Genomic DNA, 12456 nt, shown 5'->3' with positions numbered 1-12456 from the left:
CTTATGGAATAATTTTTTCCAGATTCATAAACATTTTATTTTTATCTGTTATTACTTTTATGTTGTAGTTTCATGTACTGACACTTTCCATGACCTTGGAGGCTTACTCCTCAATTTTGGTCCTACGGAATTTGAAATGTAAATGAATAAATAAATAAATTTCATGAGTATGTTGTCCCATGGACCTTGCATTAATATTGCGAAAGATCTGATTCCTACTTTTTCCAAAAGCCGTCCTCTCGTAGTACCATACCTCTTCTTCGCAGCTCTGTAACTGGAATTTAGTTGCTTTGCTGTAAGGCGATCTTCCTGCATGAAGTACTGGAGTACAAATGAAAGTTAAGACGGAATAATTTTCTGACGAATCGCGGTCATTTGTGTTTGGTGCTGTTTTTGTTGTAGGACCATGCCAACACTGCTCATTGTCAAGACGTATAGTGAACAAGGAATGAAAATCATTTGTGTTCAGACGTGACTCATTTTACTTTAGAGTATAGGTTCAGTAGGAGATTTCAGAAGGAGTAAACAGATTAAGCAACTGCTATTCCAGTTTCGTAGAAGGTAGCTGAAAATATTCGTCGTAGATAGCATTGTATCAGTTACATCTTTTACACTAGTGCTACTTCCTGCCAGTTTCCTAATGGAATTCAGAAGACTCTTGCATTGGTGTGACAGATCTAGATGGTGCAGTGCTTAAGGCAACTGACTCACATCCGAGAAGACAGCACTTGAAATCCCCATCCTGAGATACGTTTCTGTGTTTTCCCTGAATCGGTCAAGGTAAATTGTTTTCGATGAAATTCATTTTTCCTCACATCTGCAGTTAACAAATCTCTTACTTAAAAAGATATTTTGATACCTTATTCACAAAATAATCTAAAGTAAACACTTAGTACTTAAGTGAAATGACTTGGATGAGATAAGTAGGTTCTCACGGAATACAAGGAATATAATCACATGGTCTTTGGTGACCTAGATCGTTTCCTCAAACTGAATTACGTGAGACGTCTAGTACGAGCTAATTTCCCGAAGCCATTACTTGTGACCAGAGCTGTGATTTTCTTATCTGACCAGGAAATTTCGGTAGTAAAAACAAGCGATAGAAAAAAAAGCAGTAAGTGTGGATTAAGGAAACTTACGAGCTCTTACACTGAGATAGGAAATACGTCGAGATGAGCCTTCATAGAATACAGGATCAAAGTACAGTAGAAACCTAGCAAGCGATCCTTGCCCAGGCTGGCCTATGTGGTCGTGAATATGCCGTCTAATATGGTTATCTGGCTCTTGGTTTGACGCTGTTGCCCAAGCAAAATGGGAGAACACTCTGTGATGTGAAGTCATGTCCAATATTTATATGAATATTTACATTTCCCGACCTCAGACTGTTTTTAGTAAAACTGCAAGTGAACTTTATTTCAGTCGAATGGAGAACGTTTTAGTAGATGAGAAAGTACAAATAGATTTGAAAATATATATTGTTAAAGCTACTAATTGTAAAGCGTCGAAGTTGCAATGAGAAATATCCTTTACTAACTGTTACTAGTTTAAGACGTAACAACCATTATCAAACCATCGTCTCCACTGGAAGTTTTGAAATACAATATATCCTGTCCATTTGTAAGTAGCCAGTTGTTCTGATGCTGTTGGTTAGAAAAATTGGTCATAGGTTGTCGATGTGCTGTACAAGTTACTTAAGATTGCTAGAAAATTACAAATGCACTAGATGTACCGCATGCAGTTACAATTGTACATTTCAGTACTTACGATGAAGCCGATGGTTTGGTAATGGATGTTACGCCCAAGACTAGTCACTGCCAAAAAAGGTTACATCTCACTGTAACTTCGACAGTTTCATATACAGCAACATTAATAAAAAAAAGTATTTGCTGATCAATTGAACCTCCAGCATCGTGCTGGAGGTTGAAAGACAAATATTCATTATTTTCTGATCGACACTTACGACTGCCGAAAGTCTGCTATACGTAAGAAACCTTTGGGATGGGGGGTTGCAAGGGGAGGGACAGAGAGAGAGAGAGAGAGAGAGAGAGAGAGAGAGAGAGAGAGAGAGAGAGGAGAGAGGGAGATGGGAGGGAGGTAGGGAAGGGGCATGGATGTTGATGGATGTTGGGGTGTCGAACGAGAGTATGAAAGAAAAATTATAACAGGAGGCTGTGATTAAGTGTGTGTTATAGAGTGGGAAAAATGGTCACACAGCATATCAGTTGCTTGTGGTGATGTTGTTTATTTTTTCTCATTGCAAAGAGAGGAACACTGATTTTCCTTCTAAGGAGGATCATTTGCCCGCAGCTCGTGGCCGTGCGGTAGCGTTCTCGTTTCCCACGCCCGGGTTCCCGGGTTCGATTCCCGGCGGGGTCAGGGACTTTCTCTGCCTCGTGATGACTGGGTGTTGTGTGCTGTCCTTGGGTTAGTTATGTTCAAGTAGTTCTAAGTTCAGGGGACTGATGACCATAGCTGTTAAGTCCCATAGTGCTCAGAGCCACTTGAACCATTTTTTTGAGGATCATTGCTTCATTTGCGTAAAAGCCAACAATTCGTGTTTTATGACTGTGCCCGTCCCCTACCCCTACTAACAGCTTTGCCAGTCCGGAATCTTGATCATTTGTATTAGCCATTGATGCAGTGTATATAAGGATCGTGGTAATCCCTTCAGCATGGTGTACTGAAGCGCCGAAACTGGTAGCTACACAAGAAATAAGGTCATAAGGACTGTGTGGGCGTTTCATTTTCTTACAATAGTGAACAGCTGTCATCACCAAGACCTCCAGTCAGAAGGATGAGCATACAAAAACTTGATGGTCAGATGAGGTTTACATTCTCAGACAACTCAGTCTGTGAGCTGTGTCGTTTAGGCTCAAGAGTTCAAATCCCCTGTCCCCCTTCCTCTTATATTCCCCCTTCTCTTACTAGTCAATTTATATCTATCTCGTCATTCAAACTCTGTACATTTCAGTGAAAGTGTCATCACGAATCGCCAGCAGCAGAGATCAGAACCAGCTGAACTGCCAATGTGATCTGATTTGGTGGGTTCAGGATGTAAGATCTTTTGTAAATATTAATATCTATACACATCAAAGCAAATTATTTTCTGGTTTATTCACAACATGTCACATTTTATTACCTAACAATGTCTTCTGTGCAATAGACCTACATATTTAGTTGGTAACAATCTTCTTTATGTAAGGAACTACTTTAATAAAGACTGGAAACTTACATACAGATATTTTTACACTAATACTAGCAAAAGAGTGAAAGACTAAAAACAGAGTCAGTATACCACATTTCTGATCGCAGCCATTAAAAAATAGGTGATACAGACTTTTTTGATACAGTCATCACTCTTTTAAACCACTGTTTCAATATAGAAGCTTTCATTATTTAGTGTGAAATCAACTCAGACATACAAACACACACTCACCCACCGAACTACCCACCCACCAACCCGAACACATACACACACAGACACACACACACACACACACATACATACAAACACAAACACTTATGTGTACTATGGGAAACAGGCCATTCTGTTCTCAATAAACTTACGCACACATACACTATTTCGAAATAAAAACCTACTCACCCGAAAATAGTGTATGTACAGAAGGGTTTTAAGCCTGTCCTCACAAATGTACTGTTTTTCAGTGTCGCATGACAGACTGACTGCCAAGTGTGACACAGCGTGTACCACATGGTCTTGCAACTGAATACTTACTTGGTGTACAGTCTGTGGAGCATGAGACGGATAGGCACCAGCATCATCGAAGTGGCACATCTCATAATCTTCGTTCATGAGTGCCATTCAGAATGCACAACAGACCTCCAGACCTGACCCAGGTGGGATTGACGGAGGACATCTAAAGGGTGCAAAAAAGGGCAGCTCGTTTTGTATTATCACGTAATAGGGGAGAGAGTGTGGCAGATATGATACGCGAATTGGGATGGAAGTCATTACAGCAAAGACGTTTTTCGTCGCGGCGAGATCTATTTACGAAATTTCAGTCACCATCTTTCTCTTCCGAATGCGAAAATATTTTGTTGAGCCCAACCTACATAGGTAGGAATGATCACCAAAATAAAATAAGAGAAATCAGAGCTCGAACAGAAAGGTTTAGGTGTTCGTTTTCCCCGCGCGCTGTTCGGGAGTGGAATGGTAGAGAGATAGTATGATTGTCGTTTGATGAACCCTCTGCCAAGCACTTAAATGTGAATTGCAGAGTAATCGTGTAGATGATGATGTAGATGTAGACACCCTTAGCACGCACTTGGGTTTCATTTATACCTGTACGGTATGTTTAAAGTTTTCATGTAAGATCCACAAACACAATATGTCAACATTCACCTTGGCATCATTGGGACCGATAACTTTTTGTTTTGAGGCGTTATGCACAGAGGATTATCAGTTGCCTATGCAGATGAGCCACTTGGGTCGAGGTGTTACCCTTATTAAATCCTTTGGATTGCAGCCTTTCAATCAATAGAGGAAGTTGTCTGTGTCCATGTAAAGTGACTTAGGATACGCAAAATGAGTTTTAACAATAAGATAATGAAACTGGTATGTGCAGAGTTTGGATGGATCGAAGATGCACATATTTAAATGAACAGGTTTCGTGAACTGTATCGAAACCTTAGCAATCTTAAGAATGACAAAATCTTAACTGGCAATAGTGGCCCATTTAAAATTTTGCCTTGTGATATAAACACTTGTCCCATAGCACACATTTCAGTGCATAGCTGTACAAATGTCACTGTGGTTTCACAGATTCTTCATGGTTTTGCCGAATCTTGCGTTGCTCATTAAGTCCTCCTCAAAATCATGTATGGCAGAAGCCCTCTTTTCAGTGTTAACTTCAATTTATCCCCAAACTAGCATGACTGATTGAAGGAGGTAGCATGGATGACTTTCATAAGTTCTTTTCTCAAATTCATATATTGCAAGAGGTTTCTGCAGTGAATTTAGTATCTTTGTTTATCCGCAGAGTCTGAATCAGCTTAGGGAAGAACCAATGCTTGGAAACAGTCTCTGTGGACATAGCAGCAAATCATTGTGTGTGCCACACATATTATTAAGATACGTCAGGTCTGTCTCCACAACATACCAAACACCACAGAATTTGCAGTCATATCTTTGAATTTACCCAGTCCAGTGATTTCGTTAGAGCCTCCTAATCGGCAGTGATGGTTGAATGCCTGTATGAGTTGTGACATACAGGTACAGAACATAACTTGATCATCAGTTGCTGTGCGCCCCTATCCTCTCATTATTGGAATATTTGGTATTGCATACCAATGGACGCATTGGTAAAGTGCCCAAGTGCCCACATTCGAATAACAACAGTATGTCGTCGATAATCAGTAGTTTGATGTTGAAGTGCCGTTTTTAGCATGGTATCACCAAAAGTCCTGGCACGATACAATAGAAGGCAGGGTCACGTGTGTATGATTGCATGCATACAACTTGCATTTTCTCAAAAATAACTGGAAGCAAACCTACATGTGTAGCCATGTAAGAATTTGTATACTCCCTTATATCAAGTATATCACATTTCAGCCAAATGTGTACCACATACCCGTAGTGTGCATCCATTGTGGAATTGTCTCACATATATATTGTGAATGTAGTTAGCTTACAAGGTATGCTACCCTTCAGTCTCTCCAACGAATATATGCAAAGACCTTCTTTTCTATCATGAGCTGAGCCTTTCCACTATCTAGATGTGCAGCTCTGGTGAAGTTTTCTGAAGCTGTGTGTGCATACATCGAAGCAAGTCTAGTAAACAGTTACTTTACACCAATTCTTATAAACCAGTAGGAGAAAAAAGGGATTTTGTATATTCGCAGGTAACTTTACGTCTTATCCCCCACTGCAGTGTCAGGTGATAATATTATATAGAGATAGTAGCTAACAGCACTACAAATACAGCAAGGCTTCTGTCAGAGCATTGCTTCCACTATTTTCGTATGGGCAGCAAACATTGGTCAAATGCAAGAATGTCGTGTTGCACCAGTGAGTTTCTGTTCAGCAGCATGTGATTATATCATCTCTAACCACCAGAACATGCATGAGAGTCAATATCACCTCAGGAGTGTAACGATACACGCTGACCATCTTTGGCATGCAACTGATTATCAAATGTATACACAAGTTTCAACGCAATGTTGTGTTAGTCTAAAAGACTGGGTGACACGCACATCAGGTGGTTTACTGAACAGGAGTGCAATGATGAAGAAAGTTCAGTTTCCAGGTGCTAAGTGTAATTCAGTTTGTGCTACAATATTGCGGGATTTTTCATATTGAGCTGCATGTATACGACCTTGGGAAGACAGTCGTTGTCGATTTCAAAGACGTATAGATCACACATCTAAAATGTTACCTGTTCTGTACCCAGTGATCGGCATAGCTTATCTTATACAAATCCTTACTTGCACACGTGAAAGAAATTGTCAGTAGATGAGGATGAACACAATAAAAAGAAATACCAAGCTTTCTAAAAAATCTCAATTATTTCTTATCTAGCTTAAAAGTAATTGTACATCATCAGAAATGTCCATACAACTATTTCTTTCTTCCCCTTACATCTACTTCAGTTATCGAATTGATGGATTATAGTGTGATTCCTGATTCCAAATAATAGCACTCTTGCCAACCTCGTGCATCCACAGTGTTTCCTCACTGCCACTGATGTAAAAGATTATATCTGTGTGGTCAAGGACTCTGCATTATGTCTCTATAAGTCTGTGAGCTATTCCAGGGTGAACACAGCGTTTCTAATGGTACGAAAAAATTAACCATGATCCAGTTTTTAGACTCTCGGCACATTTCATTCATTGAACTATTTTGTGATGAAACTTTTGTAGAGGCCTTTGCAATGACATGTACAACATTTGTGAATATGGCAAAGGTGATATACTTAGATAACATTTGCCCACATTCATACTTTGAGGTGTCATTGTGAAATTCATTAGATTCAAAGCAGCACATCTACATTTACATTACCTCCCTCATAATTCCTGTCAGAAATGAATAATTAATCATGCAATCATATAGTAATACAGGGGGAAATTTTCAGATGATTCAGATTCTATCAGTCGCAGTTTCACACATTCGTATCATGATAATAGTTGCTAATTCCTTAAACTTTGGTGGGCTGAGAATGTATCCAAATTCATCGCCCTCATAGTAGTAAGAGTGAAAAATTGAATACGTGTCATAAAGTATGCTGTGAATACTGCTACCCCAGTCAATTTGTAAATTATCATATGAGTAAAATTCATAATGCAAGTACTCTTTAGCATTGGCTAGATTACAACTGTGGAATTCGTTGGAATCCTGGAATTATTTTTCAGATAACCCCTTCTGTCGGTTTGCAGTGCCAGTACAAGGAATCAAGACATTTATAGTTAAACAGCTGTTTTAATGACCCATGTCTGTCTGGATGTTAAAACAGTTTTCATGAATAGAAAGTTAATGGGAGTTGAGTACCAGAATTCAGTACCCACAAAAATCTTAAATGCTCTGCATGTGTTGCAGAATTACTGTTTTCTCCAACACAGTTTTTTTCTATTCAGGATCATTTTGCTGTCCTTGAATGTGTGAGATGTTATAAGTTACATTTTGTACCAGGCATAGTTCTGACTTGCGTTCATGAAGACATGAAACATGTCCTCAAAGTAACCCATAAACATCTTGAGTGGGATACACACACTAAAGTGATCATAGTCACTTTTCAATCCATTTGTGAACTGTTCTGCATTCTATAGACAATTCAAGTCTGGAATTGTTACATTAAGTTTTTTAATGGTCAACGTGATTACAACATTTCTAGTATAGTCCTGCTCAATGCCATTCAGATCGTGTATTATTTCCAGACACAAAAAGGCGAAAGCATTTCCTATAAGTTGCGATGTCGATGTACAGCTTCCCTCTTTCTTCACAAATTTTCCTTCCAGGTGCAGGAAACTGTTGCTTGGAATTGTTAAATAATACTGATCTTAAACAACAATCATAAGCTCATAATTACTTTCAAATCTCAGCAAACCAAACGGTTTGCAGGACAAATATTTCTCGGAAAATAATTCGCTTATGATATTTAGCTGGAGCTCTTATGTCAAGTGACATCATTCCATGATTTCAATCCTATCAATTAAAAAACTTGTAATTCTCTTGTGTTATGGCGCTATGCCTACACCGCAAAGTGGTGTATTGATAGTTGTGTACATCAGTGTTATATTTCTCAGAAATGCTGCTTCAGGAGAAGATGTACCTTGAAAATCAACTCATTCCAGTTCTGGTCCACAACACTCAGTTCGAGATGGGCTAATATTTGAACGGTCCTTGTGAGGTATATAACGTTGGTAGGTTCCTAAACTGTTTTGTATCCTGGGCCCACAGAAGTGAAGATTCTCTCATTGAGATATGAATTTGTTGTAATATTGATACTGATGCAAGGTATGTTAAGTGGTTGTCCATCCACTGGTTGTTCTGATTTGTAAAATTTATTGCATTTCGTCTCCAAAACCTGATGCCTTGAGAAGTCTAATAGCAGTCCTATTGAAACTTCCTGGCTGAATGCTGTTGTTTGTTATCTCGTTTTTATTTTTTTAAATGTATTAACATTTTAACGTTACTCAAACCCTTTCATAAACTGTTTTATAAGTGCATTTAATCGTCAACATTTTGTCAGACTGTTGTGGGGAGGGGAGATATTTCCACAGCTTTAACACTTCTTAGATGTAGTTTATTGTTGTTATCGGTGCTAATGGGAATGCTGTTGTATGTCTTCAAACCAATCGATGTGATACTCCATTCTATCCTTGTGTAGCTCTATAAAACTATTGATTGACGTAGTTCCCATGTAGAACAAAAAAAAATGTTCTTTTAAAGTCAGAGTGTGACATCACAACAAAGACCTCAACTGATGCAATGATGTGTTCATTGCTTGTTTATATTCAGCCGTCAGGAGGAACAGGAGGAACATGAGGGAGAAATATCCACTTACGTATGTACAGATGTCTTACTAGCGTCAAAAATTGTAGAACATGTGGTTGTTGAGAGTAGCAGCGTAATTCTGCTGGAAGGGATAAATCGCCAATGAGTCAAACAAGTATGCGTCATTCCTTTTTCAACGTATTCAATGTAATAGGTTCGAGATAGTTTTATCTCTATCGCCCATCACTCAGTTATCTTGTTTCATCAACCAGACACCCATAAAATGTGCGAGTCCAGAAATCCATATATATGGAAATAAATTCACTGAATGTCATTTTAGTTCCTAGATGAGTTTAATAATTGTCCTGTTTGAAAGTAATAATAAGATTTGCAGCATCGACTAGCAGCTGCTTCAGAATCCTAGATTATGTTTAATGTAAATAAAAGACATCATCAATCCCCATATGATAGCCGAAACACAAATTTTTCCATATCTGACCTGTGTTTCCACTTCAACATCATCAAATATGAACACACTGTTAGGCTTTACTCTTTCATGTGATGGAATATCACTGATTTCGTTGAATTTTGTGTATGTTTCACTATTGATGAAATGCAGGATCCCCTGTAATAGCTGGTATTTGGCCTGATATAATATTTTTGAAAATATTAATTGCTGCTCGAAGCAAATCGCATTAGGTTATATTAGCTATAACATGACAACAATTTTTTCTGGAACTGCTTCAGTCAACAGTTATAGCTCATATATTATCAGGAAGGGGTGATCAATTCTTCTTCTTTCTCAGGTTTTAGAATCAATTCTGGACCAGTCGCTTACTATGAAGTCCTTGTGATGAGGATGTTTCATTTACTGAGTCATATTGATCACTACTTGCTGACATTAGCCTACAGGAGATTTTATAGGGAAATAAAAAGGCACGTTTAGCGTTTGCACTTTTGTTTTGTTTATAATCCCATATGTATTGCTGGATATAGGAAACGATTAGAAAAGAATGAAGTTTTGTACCTACATCTGTCACAGTTGATTCATACATATTTGCATGTACTGATGCACAGCATGAATTGTAGACTTGAACTATGATTTCTTCTGATGGATGAAGAGTTTTCACAGTAATTCCTACAAACAAGTCCATATTTTCTCATAGATTCTGTACAATAGGGTCACTTGTCAGCTTAGCCACTTGTCTAGACTAAGCAAGGTCGCATAACTGGTATTTAGTAAATTTTTAAACGTATGCACTTGCAGATTACATTATTTTATTGCATCCTTAAACGTAATAATAATGGTATGTGAAGTCACTGCAGTTTAGCAAATTGGGTGGATTATGGTATTGTGGCTATTTCTGTATAAACTCCTGGTTAAGAAACGAACAACTTAGTCACTGATCTACAATGACTAAGGATCTTTGATAACATTTGAAATACAGAACGTGTGAGGAAATGAAATTAGTTGATCCATTCTCCTTTACTGACTGCTTCACAGATCAACAAGTTAAGGGATACATTATCATGGCAGCTGCTGCATGCTTGCATATCTGTTAGGTATACATGTGATGCTTGCTGGCCGATGTAGTAGTTAGTGGCCACAATTTGAGGCTGGAATAATGTATTGGCAGGACTGCTATCTTGGCCACTGGTTAGCTCAGATGTGCTTGCCGCTACAACGAAGAGTGGCCAAGAGGTCGTTTCTCCATCTCTCTCGCCCTCCATTAGTGTGATCTGTATGCTGTATGTGGAATTTTCATGGTTGGTAGCAGGCACATGACGTCTGTGAATTGAAGCTTGGTGGCTTTTATTGAGGCTGCAGCTTCCAATGCGGGTGGCCAGTTCTCTCTCTCTCTCTCTCTCTCTCTCTCTCTTTGTCTCTCTGCCTTTCTCTCTCTCTCTCTCTCTCTCTCTCTCTCTCTCCCTCTCCCTCTCTGCAGCGAGGTATGGTTCTCCATATAGATGCTGTTACGACATATTGAATCAGTTGCTGTGGTGAGGCGATAACTCTGCATCAGCTAGATGTAGCTTTATAAATGTTTGAATGGCAGTATGATATGGGAGAAAAAGAGTTTTATGGGGAACATTAATTTGCTATATATACTTAATATACATTTTTAACTGCAACAGTCAAAAATTACGGTCTTTTATTTTGCAATATTTCACAAATATTAAATTCAGCCCGCACTGCATTCAAACCATAGCGGTAACTAAATACTTAGGTATTATGTCTGTAAATTCCGCTTCTATGGATTTATTACTTATGGGACGATAGTAGCATACTTTGGTATTACATGAACATCTGATTATAGATTGTAATTCACTATGCACACGCAGATATCTTACAAAGTCATAGAATACCGCTCTGACATACGACTGCCTGTCTGCTGCGATCACTAATGCATTGTACGGGTCACGCTAGTTCACAACACTTTAGTGATTTAAAAAAAGCAACAAGTCTCCAGGCGTTAATTTCCGCATTCCTTCTCCATATGTATCGATAACGGATATCTTCCTGCCAAATATATGAATGTCGACAGGAGTATGAGATGGGTTATATTTATTTGACAACGGAATTTCGATGTACCCCATCATACTACATGGATATCCTACTCAAACCATGTGTATTGCACTTTAGCACCCCATTTAACATTCTTTAGTTTTACTGTAACTACAACTTCAATGTCTTTTTCAGCACCTAACTTCACGTGTTTCGATCTGCTGGCAGTTATGTGATAAGTATTGGTGAAAAAGTAGTATTCTGGAATCATTTAACTGAAGCTTGGTGTATTGAGGAAATCTGGTTGCTGCTTTGAAAGCCCATCGCTGTGCTGCTGCTGCTGTTGAGGTGTATACGCCAGCTGCATTTCCTGATCACAGAATTCAGGTATCTGCTTTTGCTTTGGTGCAGAAACTCAAACAGCTGTGTGTCCTGGGCCAATATCAGCTAGTGTTGACTCCCAGTCCACTTCATCGGGGGGGTGGGGGGGGGGGGGGGGGGAGGTTATGCTAGTGAAAAATACAAAAGTCATATTTGCAAATAACACAAATAACACATATAGAAGAATAATAAACGAATAATAATGAGAGAGATGGTGGACTAATATTTACATTAAAACGTTGCAGTCTTATTATTCTATTTGTTCTGTGCAACAGCAGTGCCCGGTTTCTGATAACACTTCAAGACGATCTATTTACTGTGGTTAACTTAACTGAAATGACGAGACTCACACAGCTATACTAGAGAGAGCTGGGACGGGACAAGGGACTTGATTTTCCCTCCATTTTTAAGTTACGCAATTGAACTAGATCAATCAGGGGGAGGATGACCATGAATGTGTATTCGTAAGCTCACAGTAGATGGGTGGCCTTCCGTTTTCTGCCATTTTTATTTCGAACAATTGGCCTAGTGGTGTGAGCAGAAACGAGGAAGGAGTTAACTAGACGTGTTGTAGGTATGAAGTTACCTTGTGATCATTTACCGCATGAAATTGCCCTAG

This window comes from Schistocerca americana, chromosome 4 (assembly GCF_021461395.2).
Source record: "Schistocerca americana isolate TAMUIC-IGC-003095 chromosome 4, iqSchAmer2.1, whole genome shotgun sequence".
NCBI classification, from domain to species: Eukaryota; Metazoa; Arthropoda; class Insecta; order Orthoptera; family Acrididae; genus Schistocerca; species Schistocerca americana.
Note: the sequence above shows the minus strand (reverse complement) of the source record.